Consider the following 16,313-nt stretch of genomic DNA (forward strand, 5'->3'; position numbering starts at 1 on the left):
CGAATCTGGGTTTTCGCGGATGCCAGGAGAACGCTACCTGCCCCAATGCATAGTTTCAACTGTAAAGTTTGGTGGAGGAATAATGGCTGTTTTTCATGGTTCGTGCTGGGCCACTTATGATTTCCCTTCACTGGAACTAATGCTGCTGCATACAATGACATTCTAGACGATTTTCTGCTTTCAACTTTGTGGCAACAGTTTGGAGGCCCTTACCCTTTTCAGCATGACAGTGCCCCTGTGCACAAAGCGAGGTCCAAACAGAAATGGTATGTCAAGATCTGTGGGGAAGAACTTGACTGGCCTGCACAGAGCCTTCCCCTTAACCCCATCGAACACCTTTGGGATGATTTGGAATGCTTGAATGCGAGACAGGCTTATTCGGCCGACCTCACTAATTCTCTTGTGGCTGAATGGAAGTCCCCACAGCAATGTTCCAACATCTAGTGGAAAGCCTTCCCAGAAGAGTGGAGGTTATTATAGCAGCAAAGGGGGGACCAACTCCATATTAATGCCCGTGGTTTTGGAATGAGATGTTCGACGAGCAGGAGTCCACATACTTTTGGTCATGTATATCCAAGATGGTGTAGCAGTGGGATGTCTGTTTTGATTGTTTTGTCCCGTCCAGTCTATATATAGTTTTTCTTTGTGTGTATTTCATATATTTTTTTTATATTTTTAATCTCAATTTCCATCTACGAACTGAACATACTCTCATGCAACCCGCCTCACCCAATGTGGTATGGATCTGCAACCCACCTCACCCAATATGGAACCCCCTTCAGCCAGCTAACTATCTACTAGATAGTAGTCAGTTAGCCACTGCTAGCGGTCATCATCATTAACTCAAACATCTGCCAGCCTCAGCCAGGTCAATTCCTGCCAGTCTGCACAGCGCGATATCAACCCAGAGCACATCGGACTGCTTTTCTCTACCACATCTCTGTATTCCTACTGCAAGCTCTGAACCTTTACTCCGGATCATCGCAGCTATCTAGCTGCTATCCGAGTGCCTACTCCTGGCTGACGTCTCTTTCCTGAAGCCAGCACTAGATAGCCTGGAGACAATTCAGACAATTCCTGGACCATCAGACAATTCCTGGGCTTCAATTACCTCTTTTGCCAAGGGGCATGGACCTTTGCTGCCAACACGGAGCCCCGCCAATCCATCATGACTGGTCTGCTGACGTAACCGTCCGAGGGGTTTTCAACAGGCTCTCCTCAGGTCCCCTGAGGCTCATCTGCTAGCCTGCTAGCTGTCTGAATCGCTGTGCCTCCAGCTCGCCTAGCTACTCACTGAACCTATGATCACTTGGCTACACATGCCTCTCCTTAATGTCAATATGCCTGGTCTATTGTTGATCTGGTTAGTGATTTTTGTGTTATTTCCCTGTAGAGCCTCTAGCCCTGCTCAATATACCTTAGCTAGCCCTGTTGTTCCACCCCCCACACATGCGGTGACTGCACCTGGCTTACATGGTGCCTCTAGAGACAAAACATCTCTCATCATCACTCAATGCCTAGGCTTACCTCCACTGTACTCACATCCTACCATACCCGTGTCTGTACATTATGCCTTGAATCTATTCTTCCGCGCCTAGACCAGTTTTTTTAGCCTTTAGTCGTACTCTTATCCTACTCCTCCTCGGCTCCTCTGGTGATGTAGAGGTTAACCCTGCAGCCCCCAGCATCACTCCCATTCCCTTGCGCTCTCATTTGTTGACTTCTGTAACCGTAAAAGCATTGGTTTCATGCATGTTAATATAAGAAGCCTCCTCCCTAAGTTTGTTTTATTCACTGCTTTAGCACACTCCGCCAACCCGGATATCCTTGCCCTGTCTGAATCCTGGCGTAGGTAGGCCACAAAAAATCCTGAAATTTATATCCCTAACTATAACATTTTCCGACAAGATAGAACTGCCAAAGGGGGCGGAGTTGCAATCTACTGCCGAGATAGCCTGCAGAGTTCTGTCATACTATCCAGGTCTGTGCACAAACAATTCGAGCTTCTACTTTGAAAAATCCACCTTCCAGAAATAAGTCTCTCACCTTTGCCGCTTGTTATAGACCCCCTTCAGTCCCCAGCTGTGCCCTGGACACCATATGTGAAATTATTGCCCCCCATCCATCTTCAGAGTTTGCACTGTCAGGGTACCTAAACCGGGACATGCTTAACACCCCGGCCTTCTTACAATCTAAGCTAGATGCCCTCAATCTCTCTCAAATCATCAAGGAACCTACCAGGTACAACCCTAAATCCGTAACCATAGGCACCCTCTTAGATATCATCCTGACCAACTTGCCCTCTAAATACACCTCTGCTGTCTTCAACCATGATCTCAATGATCACGTGCCTCATTGCCTGCATGCATAATGGGTCTGCAGTCAAAAGACTACCCCTCATCACTGTCAAGCGCGCCCTAGAACACTTTAGCGAGCAGGTCTTTTTAATCGACCTGGCCCGAGTATCCTGGAACGATATTGACCTCATCCCGTCAGTACAGGATGCCTGGATTCTCTTCAAAAGTGCTTTCCTCTCCATCTTAAATAAGCATGCCCCGTTCAAAAAATGTAGAACTAAGAACAGATATAGCCCTTGGTTCACCCCAGATTTGACTGCCCTTGATCAGCACAAAAACATCCTGTGGCGTTCTGCATTAGCATCGAGTAGCCCCCCGCGATATGCAACTTTTCAGGGAAGTCAGGAACCAATATACTCAGTCAGTTAGGAAAGCTAAGGCTAGATTTTTCGACAGCTGGCCATGCTTTCCACCTGGCTACCCCTACACCGGCCAACAGCTCAGCTGTTTCGAAGCTGAACATGGGTGCACCTCAGCCACGCTCAAGGTCCTAAACGATATCATAACCACCATCGATAAAAGACAGTACTGTGCAGCTGTCTTCATTAACCTGGCCAAGACTTTCAACTCTGTCAATCACCGCATTCTTATTGGTAGACTTGATAGCCTTGGCTTCTCAAATGACTGCCTCGCCTGGTTCACCAACTACTTCTCAGATAGAGTTCAGTGTGTCAAATCGGAGGGCTTGTTGTCTTGACCTCTGGCAGTCTCTATGGGGGTGCCACAGGGTTCAATTCCCGGGCCGACTCTTTTCTCTGTATATATCAATGATGTCGCTCTTGCTGCTGGTGATTCTCTGATCACCTCTACGCAGATGACAACATTCTGTATACATCTGGCCCTTTGTTGGACACTGTGCTAACAAATCTCCAAACAGGCTTCAACGCCATACAACACTCCTTCCGTGGCCTCCAATTGCTTTTAAATGCTGGTAAAACAAAGTGTATGCTCTTCAACCGATTGCTGCCCGCACCCTCCCATCCGACTAGCATCACTACTCTGGACGGTTCTGACCTAGAACATGTGGACAACTACAAATACCTAGATGTCTGGTTAGACTGTAAACTCTCCTTCCAGATGCACATTAAGCATCCCCAATCCAAAATTAAATCTAGAATCGGCTTCTGATTTCGCAACAAAGCCTCCTTCACTCATGCTTCCAAACATACCCTCGTAAAACTGACTATCCTACCGATTCTTGACTTTGGCGATGTCATTCACAATATAGCCCCCAACACTCTACTCAGCAAACTGGATGTAGTCTATCACAGTGCCATCCATTTTGTCACCAAAGCCCAATATACTACCCACCACTGCGACCTATATGCTCTCGTTGTCTGGCCATCACTACATATCCGTCGCTAAACCCACTGGCTCCAGGTCATCTATAAGTCTTTGCTAGTTAAAGCCCCGCCTTATGTCAGCTCACTGGTCACCATAGCAACACCCACCCGTAACACACACTCCAGCAGGTATATTGCACTGGTCATCCCCAAAGCGAACACTTAATTTGACCTCCTTTCCTTCATGTTCTCTGCTTCCAATGAATGCTTCTTAAATCTCCCTCTCTAACTTTAAGAATCAGCTGTCAGAGCAGCTGTACCTGTATGTACCTGTACACAGCCAATCTGTAAATAGCACAACCATTCAACTACCTCATCCCCATATTATTACTTACCCTCTTGCTATTTTGCACCCCAGTATCTCTACTTGCACATCATCATCTGCACATCTATCACTCCAGTATTAATGCTAAATTGTAATTATTTCGCCAAAATGGCCAATTTATTGCCTACCTCCCTACTCTTCTACGCTTGCACACACTGTACATAGATTTTTCTAATTTCTTTTCTATTTTGTTATTGACTGTACGATTGTTTATGTGTAACTCTGTGTTGTTGTTTTTGTCGCACTGCTTTGCTTTATCTTGGACAGGTCGCAGTTGAAAATGAGAACTTGTTTTCAACTGTCCTACCTGGTTACATAAAGGTGACATTTTTTTTGTATATATCTATATATATATAGATATATATATCTATATATATCTATATATATATATATACAGTGCCTTGCGAAAGTATTCGGCCCCCTTGAACTTTGCGACCTTTTGCCACATTTCAGGCTTCAAACATAAAGATATAAAACTGTATTTTTTTGTGAAAAATCAACAACAAGTGGGACACAATCATGAAGTGGAACGACATTTATTGGATATTTCAAACTTTTTTAACAAATCAAAAACTGAAAAATTGGGCGTGCAAAATTATTCAGCCCCCTTAAGTTAATACTTTGTAGCGCCACCTTTTGCTGCGATTACAGCTGTAAGTCGCTTGGGGTATGTGTCTATCAGTTTTGCACATCGAGAGACTGAAATTTTTTCCCATTCCTCCTTGCAAAACAGCTCGAGCTCAGTGAGGTTGGATGGAGAGCATTTGTGAACAGCAGTTTTCAGTTCTTTCCACAGATTCTCGATTGGATTCAGGTCTGGACTTTGACTTGGCCATTCTAACACCTGGATATGTTTATTTTTTAACCATTCCATTGTAGATTTTGCTTTATGTTTTGGATCATTGTCTTGTTGGAAGACAAATCTCCGTCCCAGTCTCAGGTCTTTTGCAGACTCCATCAGGTTTTCTTCCAGAATGGTCCTGTATTTGGCTCCATCCATCTTCCCATCAATTTTAACCATCTTCCCTGTCCCTGCTGAAGAAAAGCAGGCCCAAACCATGATGCTGCCACCACCGTGTTTGACAGTGGGGATGGTGTGTGTTCAGGGTGATGAGCTGTGTTGCTTTTACGCCAAACATAACGTTTTGCATTGTTGCCAAAAAGTTCAATTTTGGTTTCATCTGACCAGAGCACCTTCTTCCACATGTTTGGTGTGTCTCCCAGGTGGCTTGTGGCAAACTTTAAACTACACTTTTTATGGATATCTTTAAGAAATGGCTTTCTTCTTGCCACTCTTCCATAAAGGCCAGATTTGTGCAATATACGACTGATTGTTGTCCTATGGACAGAGTCTCCCACCTCAGCTGTAGGTCTCTGCAGTTCATCCAGAGTGATCATGGGCCTCTTGGCTGCATCTCTGATCAGTCTTCTCCTTGTATGAGCTGAAAGTTTAGAGGGACGGCCAGGTCTTGGTAGATTTGCAGTGGTCTGATACTCCTTCCATTTCAATATTATCGCTTGCACAGTGCTCCTTGGGATGTTTAAAGCTTGGGAAATCTTTTTGTATCCAAATCCGGCTTTAAACTTCTTCACAACAGTATCTCGGACCTGCCTGGTGTGTTCCTTGTTCTTCCTGATGCTCTCTGCACTTTTAACGGACCTCTGAGACTATCACAGTGCAGGTGCGTTTATACGGAGACTTGATTACACACAGGTGGATTGTATTTATCATCATTAGTAATTTAGGTCAACATTGGATCATTCAGAGATCCTCACTGAACTTCTGGAGAGAGTTTGCTGCACTGAAAGTAAAGGGGCTGAACAATTTTGCACGCCCAATTTTTCAGTTTTTGATTTGTTAAAAAAGTTTGAAATATCCAATAAATGTCGTTCCACTTCATGATTGTGTCCCACTTGTTGTTGATTCTTCACAAAAAAATACAGTTTTATATCTTTATGTTTGAAGCCTGAAATGTGGCAAAAGGTCGCAAAGTTCAAGGGGGCCGAATACTTTCGCAAGGCACTGTATATATATATATACAGCATATATAAACTCAGCAAAAAAGAAACGTCCTCTCACTGTCAACTGCATTTAATTTCAGCAAACTTAACTATGTGCAAATATTTGTGTGAACATAAGTTTCAACAACTGAGACAAAAACTAAACAAGTTCCACAGACATGTGACAAACAGAAATGGAATAATGTGTCCCTGAACAAAGGGGGGTCAAAATCAAAAGTAACAGTCAGTATCTGGTGTGGCCACCAGCTTCATTAAGTACTGCAGTGCATCTCCTCCTCATGGACTGCACCAGATTTGCCTGTTCGTGCTGTGAGATGTTACCCCAGTCTTCCACCAAGGCACCTGCAAGTTCCCGGTATTTCTGGGGGGAATGGCCCTAGCCCTCACCCTCCGATCCAACAGGTCCCAGACGTGCTCAATGGGATTGAGATCCGGGCTCTTCCCTGGCCATGGCAGAACACTGTCTTGCAGGAAATCACGCACAGAGGAGCAGTATGGCAGGTGACATTGTCATGCTGGAGGGCCATGTCAGGATGAGCTTGCAGGAAGGGTACCACATGAGGGAGGAGGATGTCTTCCCTGTAACGCACAGTGTTGAGATTGCCTGCAGTGACAACAAGCTCAGTCCGATGATGCTGTGACACACCACCCCAGACCATGATGGGCCCTCCACCTCCAAATCGATCTCACTCCAGAGTACAGGCCTAGGTGTAACGCTCATTCCTTCGACGATAAACGTGAATCCGACCATCACCTCTGGTGAGACAAAACCGCCACTCGTCAGTAAAGAGCACTTTTGCCAGTCCTGTCTGGTCCAGCGATGGTGGGTTTGTGCCCATAGGCAATGTTGTTGCCAGTGATGTCTGGTGAGGACCTGCCTTACAACAGGCCTACAAGCCCTCAGTCCAGCCTTTCTCAGGCTATTGCGGACAGTCTGAGCACTGATAGAGGGATTGTGCGTTCCTGGTGTAACTTGGGCAGCTGTTCCACAGGTGTGATGTTCGGATGTACTGATCCTGTGTAACGATCCTTACATGTGGTCTGCCACTGCGAGGATGATCAACAGTCCATCCTGTCACCCTTTTAGCGCTGTCTTAGGTGTCTCACAGTATGGACATTGCAATACATTGCCCTGGCCACATCTGCAGTCCTCATACCTCCTTGCAGCATGCCCAAGGCACGTTCACGCAGATGAGCAGGAACCCTGGCATCTTTCTTTTGGTGTTTTTCAGAGTCAGTAGAAAGGCCTCTTTAGTGTCCTAAGTTTTCTTAACTGTGACCTTATTTGCCTACCGTCTGTAAGCTGGTAGTGTCTTAACGACAGTTCCACAGGTGCATGTTCAATAATTGTTTATGGTTCATTGAACAAGCATGGTAAACAGTGTTTAAACAATTTACAATGAAGATCTGTGAAGTTAGTTGGATTTTTACAAATTGTCTTTGAAGACAGGGTCCTGAAAAAGGGGCATTTCTTTTTTTGATGAGTTTATATATAACGCTAGTAAAACCAAATGCATGCTTTTCAACCGTTCGCTGCCTGCACCCGCACGCCGGACTAGCATCACCACCCTGGATGGTTCCAACCTATAATATGTGGACATATATAAGTACCTAGGTGTCTGGCTAGACTGTAAACTCTCCTTCCAGACTCATATCAAACATCTCTAATCCAAAATCAAATCTCAAGTCGGCTTTCTATTTCGCAACAAAGCCTCCTTCACTCACGCCGCCAAACTTACCCTAGTAAAACTGACTATCCTTCGACGATGTCATCTACAAAATAGCTTCCAATACTCAGCAAACTAGATGCTTTTTTTTTTTTTACCTTTATTTAACTAGGCAAGTCAGTTAAGAACAAATTCTTATTTTCAATGACGGCCTAGGAACAGTGGGTTAACTGCCTGTTCAGGGGCAGAACGACAGATTTGTACCTTGTCAGCTCAGGGATTTGAACTTGCAACCTTTCGGTTACTAGCCCAACACTCTAACCTCTAGGCTACCCTGCCGCCCCAGTTTATCACAGTGCCATCCGTTTTGTTACTAAAGCACCTTATACCACCCACCACCGCGACTTGTATGCTCTAGTGGGCTGGCCCTCGCTATATATGGAAGGAAAAGCGGCCAAAAGAGGTGTTGGCTTTAGGGATGATCAGTGAGATACACCTGCTGGAGCGCGTGCTGCGGGTGGGTGTTGCCATCGTGACCAGTGAACTGAGATAAGGCGGAGCTATATTTTCGTTGCCAGACCCACTGGGTCATCTACAAGTCCATACTAGGTAAAACTCTGCCTTATCTCAGTTCACTGGTCACGATGGCAACACCCACCCGTAGCACGCGCTCCAGCAGGTGTATCTCACTGATCATCCCTAAAGTCAACACCTCTTTTGGCCACCTTTCCTTCCAGTTCTCTGCTGCCTGTGACTGGAACAATACTTTTATTTCCCTCACCAACTTCAAACATCTGCTATCTGAGCAGTTAACCGATCGCTGCAGCTGTACATAGTCCATCTGTAAATAGCCCACCCAATTTACCTACCTCATCCCCATGCTGTTTTTATTTACTTTTCTGCTCTTTTGCACACCAGTATCTCTACTTGCACATGATCATCTGATCATTTATCACTCCAGTGTTAATCTGCTAAATTGTAATTATTCGCTCCTATGGCCTATTTATTGCCTACTTCCTCATGCCTTTTGCACACAATGTATATAGACTATTTTTTTTCTACTGTGTTATTGACTTGTTTATTGTTTACTCCATGTGTAACCCTGTGTTGTTGTCTGTTCACACTGCTGTGCTTTATCTTGGCCAGGTCGCAGTTGTAAATGATAACTTGTTCTCAACTAGCCTACCTGGTTAAATAAAGGTGTAAAAAAATATTTAAAAAAATAGATATGGATATATATACATGCGAGAAATTGCCATGCGAGAAATTGCCAAGAAACTGAAGATCTCGTACAACGCTGTGTACTACTCCCTTCACAGAACAGCGCAAACTGGCTCTAACCAGAATAGAAAGAGGAGTGGGAGGCCCCGGTGCACAACTGAGCAAGAGGACAAGTACATTAGAGTGTCTAGCTTGACAAACAGACTCCTCACAAGTCCTCAACTGGCAGCTTCATTAAATAGTATCTAAAAAACACCAGACATATGGAAACCAAGTTTGACTCCATCACATTTATTACATTCCAGCCATTACAATGAGCCAGCCCTCCTATTGAGCCCCACAGTGGACTTGTCATAATACCCATAAAACCCAAACACAGAAATCGTTCCAATCGTTTTTTCATCAATAATTTTTTCCATTGTGGATTTTAGAATCACTTCAAATAACGTTTTTTTGTGTAGGCTTATCATAGCACAACTTTTTAATAACCATGTAAATCTCTAGGAGACAATGTGATTTTTATCAATATACATTCACAATACTACAAATCCCTGCAAGCTCCTGCCCTTCATCACTAGCCGACGCCTTTGCTGTCACCTAGCTAGCTACTTGATCCAAAACAAAAGATATATTCAATATTTTAATTTCCTGTTCCATATTTTAACTAATATTTTTCTTAGTTATTTAGTCTTGTACAGATAACTATCCTAGTAGCAGTCAGATATTTATGTGCCATGAATACTAGGCTATTTTTTTTCTCCCAAAGAAGCGATGTAGCTAGCAAGCTACCTACCTAGATGATATTAGCAGCATACCCTTATTTTAGCAGATCCTTTTCTCCTTCAGCCGGCGGAGGTCTTTAGTTAATCCCTTGTAATTTCTGCCAACTATATGAACAAGATGAAATCTATTTCAATTCATGGTGTCAGAAGGCACTGCTGTATTAAACAATTCCAAACTAATTTGTTGACATATTCTGTTGCAGAATCAAAGCCAGATTAACTCATTGCAGAAGGTGTCACTAATTGTTACGGATACAAGTATCCTGTGTGTGTATCCTGTGTGTGTGTGTGTTTCTTTTCTCTCCTTCTCCCCTCACAGGTGAAAATCATCACTCCCCAATCAGTCAACAATCAACCCATCAATCAGAAGACACACCTCCTCCTGTTTCCTACCCTATCACAGTTCCTTCCCCATGGTTTAAAAACCCCATCATTTGTTTGCTCTAGAGCTCAATCTCTTTGTAATGCCATGTTGGTAGATCTCTGTTCTTCATAGATTTCAGGAGCTCAATATCTTTGTAAATGCCATGTTTGTAGATCTCTGTTCTTCGCTCGCTCTCTGTGTATTAATTAACCTCTCTTTTGTTTGAGCACCTCCATAGCACTTTGTCATCACCTGTGAGTATTGTTTTGGTTATGGTGTTTGTTTGTTGCTGGTGGGAAAAGGGGAAAACAAGACAAGTCGCCCATGGGCATACACTACCCGTAGGTCAACTTTGTTAAACACACTAGTTAGAACTGGGCGGACCACCCACTGTATTTTTGGTTAGTTAGTTAGCTGTTGTTAAAGTAGGCTAGTCTAGCTTAGGGGTGTTTTTGCATATGTTTCTTTCATTGGGTCCAGCTCAGCCCCTTTTCCTGCTCCCCCCATTACCGTGTGTTTATCAAATAAACCTTGAGTTTGACGGTAGATTGCAGTTGTCCTGGTTATTACGTTCACACTTTTACTTTGTCACAATTATAATTTACATGAGTTATGTTACGGGTCTCATTACCATCCCCCTAGACTGTCGCGCCAAAAGGGATTCGTAACACTAATCATGAATGATTATGAATATTTATTTGACAAGAATGCACCTAGTCACCCATCAATCACGTAAAACACAGAACACCAACAATTGTTTAAAAAAAAATCTAAATAATAAACAATGCATACGGTGCCTTCGTTAAGTATTCAGACCCCTTGACTTTTTCCACATTTTGTTACAAATTCTAAAATAGATTAAAATAAAATAAAAATCCTCAGCAATCTGCACACAATATCCAATAATGACAAAGTGAAAACAGGTTTATAGAACTTTTGCAAATGTATAATAAAACCCAGAAATACCTCATTTACATTAGTATTCAGACCTTCTGCTATGAGATTTGAAATTGAGCTCAGGCGCATCCTGTTTCCATTGATCATCCTTGAGATGTTTCTACAAGTTGATTGGAGTACACCTGTGGTAAATTGATTAGACATGATTTGGAAAGGCACAGACCTGTATTTAAGGTCTCACTGTTGACAGTGCATGCCAGAGCAAACACCAAGCCATGAGGCTGAAGGAATTGTCCGTAGAGCTCCGAGAGGATTGTCGAGGCACAGATCTGGGGAATGGTTCCAAAAAATATCTGCAGCATTGAAGGTCCCCAAGAACACAGTGGCCTCCATCAATCTTAAATGGAATAAGTTTGGAACCACCAAGACTCTTCCTAGAGCTTGCCGCTCAGCCAAACTAAGCAATCAGGGGAAAAGGGCTTTTGTCAGGGAAGTGACCAACAACCTGATGGTCACTCTGACAGAGCTCCAGAGTTCCTCTGTGAGGATGGGAGAACCTTCCAGAAGGACAACGATCTCTGCAGTACTCCACCTTTATGGTAGAGTGGGCAGACGGAATCCACTCCTCAGTAAAAGGCACTGGGCAACCTGCTTGGAGTTTGCCAAAAGTCACATAAAGGACTCTCAGATCATGAGAAAGAAGTTTCTCTGGTGTGATGAAACCAAGATTGAACTCTTTGGCCTGAATGCCAAGCGCAATGTCTGGAGGAAACCTAGCACCATCCTTACGGTGAATCATGGTGGTGGCAGCATCATGCTGTGGGAATGTTTTTCAGCTGCAGGGACTGGGAGACTAGTCAGGATCGAGGCAAAGATGAACTGAGCAAAGTACAGAGAGATCCTTGATGCAAACCTGTTCCAGAGCGCTTAAGACCTCAGACTGGGGCGAAGGTTCACCTTCCAACAGGACAATGACCCTAAGCACACAGCCATCACAATGCAGGAGTGGATTCGGGACAAGTCTCTGAATTAGGGCTGGGGGATATATGGAGTTTCTTTTATATATTCCAGTTTATGTTTTAGCGCGATATGGAAAATGCCTGTATGCAAGAATCGAGGTTCTGTTATGTTGTAACATTTTACAAATGCAGCATCTCTTCTCTGTCAGCCCAATGTCTAATCACGAGGTTATCCACCAATCACAACCCTAGACAGCCTGTCACAAATTGTAACCTTGCTGGAGAAGTGTAGCGGCGGTAAGAGTTCCACCAAAATGGAAAGTGAGGAAGCCAGCGCAAATCAAATCCAATTTTATTGGTCACATACTCATGGTTAGCAGATGTTAATGCGAGTGTAGTGAAATTCTTGCAGCTCAGCCTCTCGTGAGGATCAAATCACCCCCAAAAAGGGTAGCAATGTTTTTTCAGTACTATGGAAGTGGTTCGTTCGGGTTGAAGAGGTCTGATGTTCAGAAAACGAATGTGTCAAAAGACAAGTAGCAGCGCAACCAACCTCTTCCATCACCTGGGAATACGCAATGTCGATTCCAGTCGCCCGATTCCCAAAATGTCTGCTAAAAGACAAACTACCATTGCTGCATCCTTTTCAAACGTATTCCCTTATGACAAGAAATGTTTGAGGTGGAAGGAGATAACGGATGCAGTGACCTATTACATAGCGAAAGATATGGCCCCAATCTTTAGAGTAGAAAGACAGGCTTTAAATAGCTGTTAGGTACAGTTGACCACAAATATCAGATGTCAAGCCACAAGTATTTCACTCGATTATCCACTGCTAACCCCGAAAGAGTCGCAGAGAAGCTGGCTAGTGTTTCTTATTTTTTCACCACAGCCAATCTATTGACGAGCAGTACGGCAGAGCCATACCTAAGTTTGACAGTCCACTACATAATTGAAGACTGGAAATTGCTGTAGGCTAATGTGTCAGTAGTTGTGTTATTCTGCCAATCCAATAGCAAATAACCACAGGCTGTTTTAATTATAACAAATTAACTAAATTAATATATTTTCAATCAAAATGATGATATAAATTACATATTCAAACAGATAGTGGTCAAACATTCCTAAACAATAGAGTAGACGTGTGGGTGTGTGTTGTCCATTTGTTTTGCACAAATAGGCCTCGAGGCCTTGTATATTTGTTTTATTTTAATCAAGAAAATTCAATTAAGCTTTATGTCTTGGCCTTTTTTATTTTGTTTAGAGAAAAACAAGAAATCGAGATATACAGTTGAAGTTGGAAGTTAACATACACCTTAGAAAAATATATTTAAACTCAGTTTTTCCACAATTCCTGACATTTAATCCTAGTAAACATTCCCTGTCTTAGGTCAGTAAGGATCACCACTTTATTTTAAGAATGTGAAATGTCAGAATAATAGTTGAGAATGATTTAATTCAGCTTTTATTTCTTTCATCACATTCCCAGTGGGTCACAGGTTTTGGGTAGGCCTTCCACAAGCTTCCAACAATAAGTTGGGTGAATTTTGGCCCATTCCTCCTGACAGAGCTGGTGTAACTGAGTCAGGTTTGTAGGCCTCCTTGCTTGCACAAGCTTTTCAGATCTGCCCACACGTGTTCTATAGGATTGAGATCAGGGCTTTGTGATGGCCACTCCAATACCTTGACTTTGTTGTCCTTAAGCCATTTTCCAACAACTTTGGAGGTATGCTTGGGGTCATTGCGCATTTGGAAGACCCATTTCTAACCAAGCTTTAACTTCCTGACTGATGTCTTGAGATGTTGCTTCAATATATCCACATAATTGTCCAACCTCATGATGCCATTTATTTTGTGAAGTGCACCAGCCCCTACTGCAGCAAAGCACCCCCACAACATGATGCTGCCACCAACGTGCTTCACGGTTGGGATGGTGTTCTTCGGCTTGCAAGCCTCCCCCTTTTTCCTCCAAACATAACGATTGTCATTATGGACAAACAGTTCTATTTTTGTTTCATCAGACCAGAGGACATTTCATTTGTCCCCATGTGCAGTTGCAAACCGTAGTCTGGCTTTTTTATGGCGATTTTGGAGCAGTGGCTTCTTCCTTGCTGAGGAGCCTTTCAGGTTATGTCGATATAGGACTCATTTTACTGTGGATATAGATACTTTTGTACTTGTTTCCTCCAGCATCTTCACAAGGTCCTTGCTGTTGTTCTGGGATTGATTTGCACTTTTCACACCAAAGCACATCCATCTCTAGGAGACAGAACGCCTCTCCTTCCTGAGCGGTATGATGCGTACTATTGTTTGTACAGATGAACAAGGTACCTTCAGGCGTTTGGAAATTGCTCCCAAGGATGAACCAGACTTGTGGAGGTCTACAGTTTTTTTTTTTAAGTATTGGCTGGTTTATTTTGATTTTCCCATGATGTTGAGCAGAGGCACTGAGTTTGAAGGTTGGCTTTGAAATACATCCACAGGTACACCTACAATTGACTGAAATGATGTCAATTCGCCTATCAGATTCTTCTAAAGGCATGACATCATTTTCTGTAATTTTCCAAGCTGATTAAAGTCAACTCAGTGTGTGTAAACTTCTGTGATACAGTGAATTATAAGTGAAATAATCTGTCTGTAAACAATTGTTGGAAAAATGACTTGTATCATGCACAAAGTAGATGTCCTAACCAACTTGCCAAAACTATAGTTTGTTAACAAGAAATTTGTGGAGTGGTTGAAAAACGAGTTTTATTTACACCATCCTAAGTGTTTGTAAACTTCCGACTTCAACTGTATTTCGTGAATCGTCCAAACCTCTGATATTTCTTTTTATATATTACTTTTAGGCCATTTTAGGCCACTTGCCCAACGCTCTTAACCACTAGACTATCTGCCTCTATGTACAGGAAATTATCATCGCTCTGACTGTTCATATTATTCCGTGTTCAAGTGCTAGTCTGAACTAGGAAACTAGGAATGTCCGACTTGCTAACTGCTTTTCGTTAATCACGTACTGCGTTCAATGATGTCGGACATTTCCTCTTATTAAAAAACCCCAGAAGAAGCTAAATCAACGGCTATAGATGGACTTATCTTTAAAAGGAAGCGTCCTAATAACCAAGGCTGAAAGTATCTCTAGGCTAACATATGGCGCTCTGTTTTTAGATCTTGACAGTAAAATAAACAAGGAGATAGACCAGATGCTTTTCAGCTTTCTGTGTAGAAACCGTACCCATTACACCAGGAAAACTGTTGTAATGAACACTTGGTGGACTGAATTTTCTGGACTTTACTACCTTAAATAATACTTTTAAGATCAATTTAATAAAACAATTCCTAAGAAGACCTACTTCTATGTGGAATTTTATTCCTCACCATGTCTTCTCTACTTTTAAGTGGCCTTAACTTCATATTGGTTTGCAATTATAATATTGACAAAGTTCCAATGAAACTTTCTGCTTTTCATCTGCAGGTTTTCTTGTCATGGTCCTTAATTTATAAGCATAATTTTTCTCCACACATATATTATATACGGAATAATTGGGATATATTGTATAAAAATACTTATTTGTTTTTAGAATATTGGTTCCGAAATAATATCCTCCTGGTGAGCCAACTTCTAAATGCAGAGGTTGTTTTACTTAGTTATAAGGAATTCTTATCACTTTATAAGTTCCCTGTAACACCTAAAGATTTTGCAATTGTTTTAGATGCCATTCCCTCATGTGCTGCTTTATTATTCAGGAACGTGTCAAGAACTATCCCTCAAAGCCTACCTTCCATTAATCCTGTTGACTCATCAGTAGGAAAGATTTTTTTATCTTTTGGTCCGTTCAACAACAGAGCGATACAAACCTTGTTTCAGTAGGATGTTGTATCCATGACCTTATGTCATGCCTTATTGGAATGGTTTCATTGATAATATCTGTTGGAAAAAAGTTTGGATGTTGCCACACATACCTACTTGTTAACAAAATTGTTCATAAATATTATCCTGCCAACCGTTATATGAAGAAGTTTAAGGAAAACAAACTCAAGTTGTACCTTTTTGTAATCACAACCAAGAAACGTGTTGCATCTTTTTTGGCATTGTGTTCATGTAAGGAAACTGTGGCAAGACATCCGTAGACTTATAATTGAACACATTTATGAAGAGTTTACACTATTATGGAGAGATGTACTGCTTGGATTCTTTACCTACGATAGAAATAAGATGAAACTATTTTATGCAATTAATGTAATTATTATTTTGGCCAAATTTCATATTCACAAATGTAAATTTACAAACAAAACACCACATTTTCTTACCTTACAAAAATACATTGAACTATATTTTAAGACAATTAAATACTCTACAAACAAAAAAGCTGTTA

Source organism: Oncorhynchus clarkii, chromosome 21, assembly GCF_045791955.1.
Source record: "Oncorhynchus clarkii lewisi isolate Uvic-CL-2024 chromosome 21, UVic_Ocla_1.0, whole genome shotgun sequence".
Taxonomy (NCBI): Eukaryota; Metazoa; Chordata; class Actinopteri; order Salmoniformes; family Salmonidae; genus Oncorhynchus; species Oncorhynchus clarkii.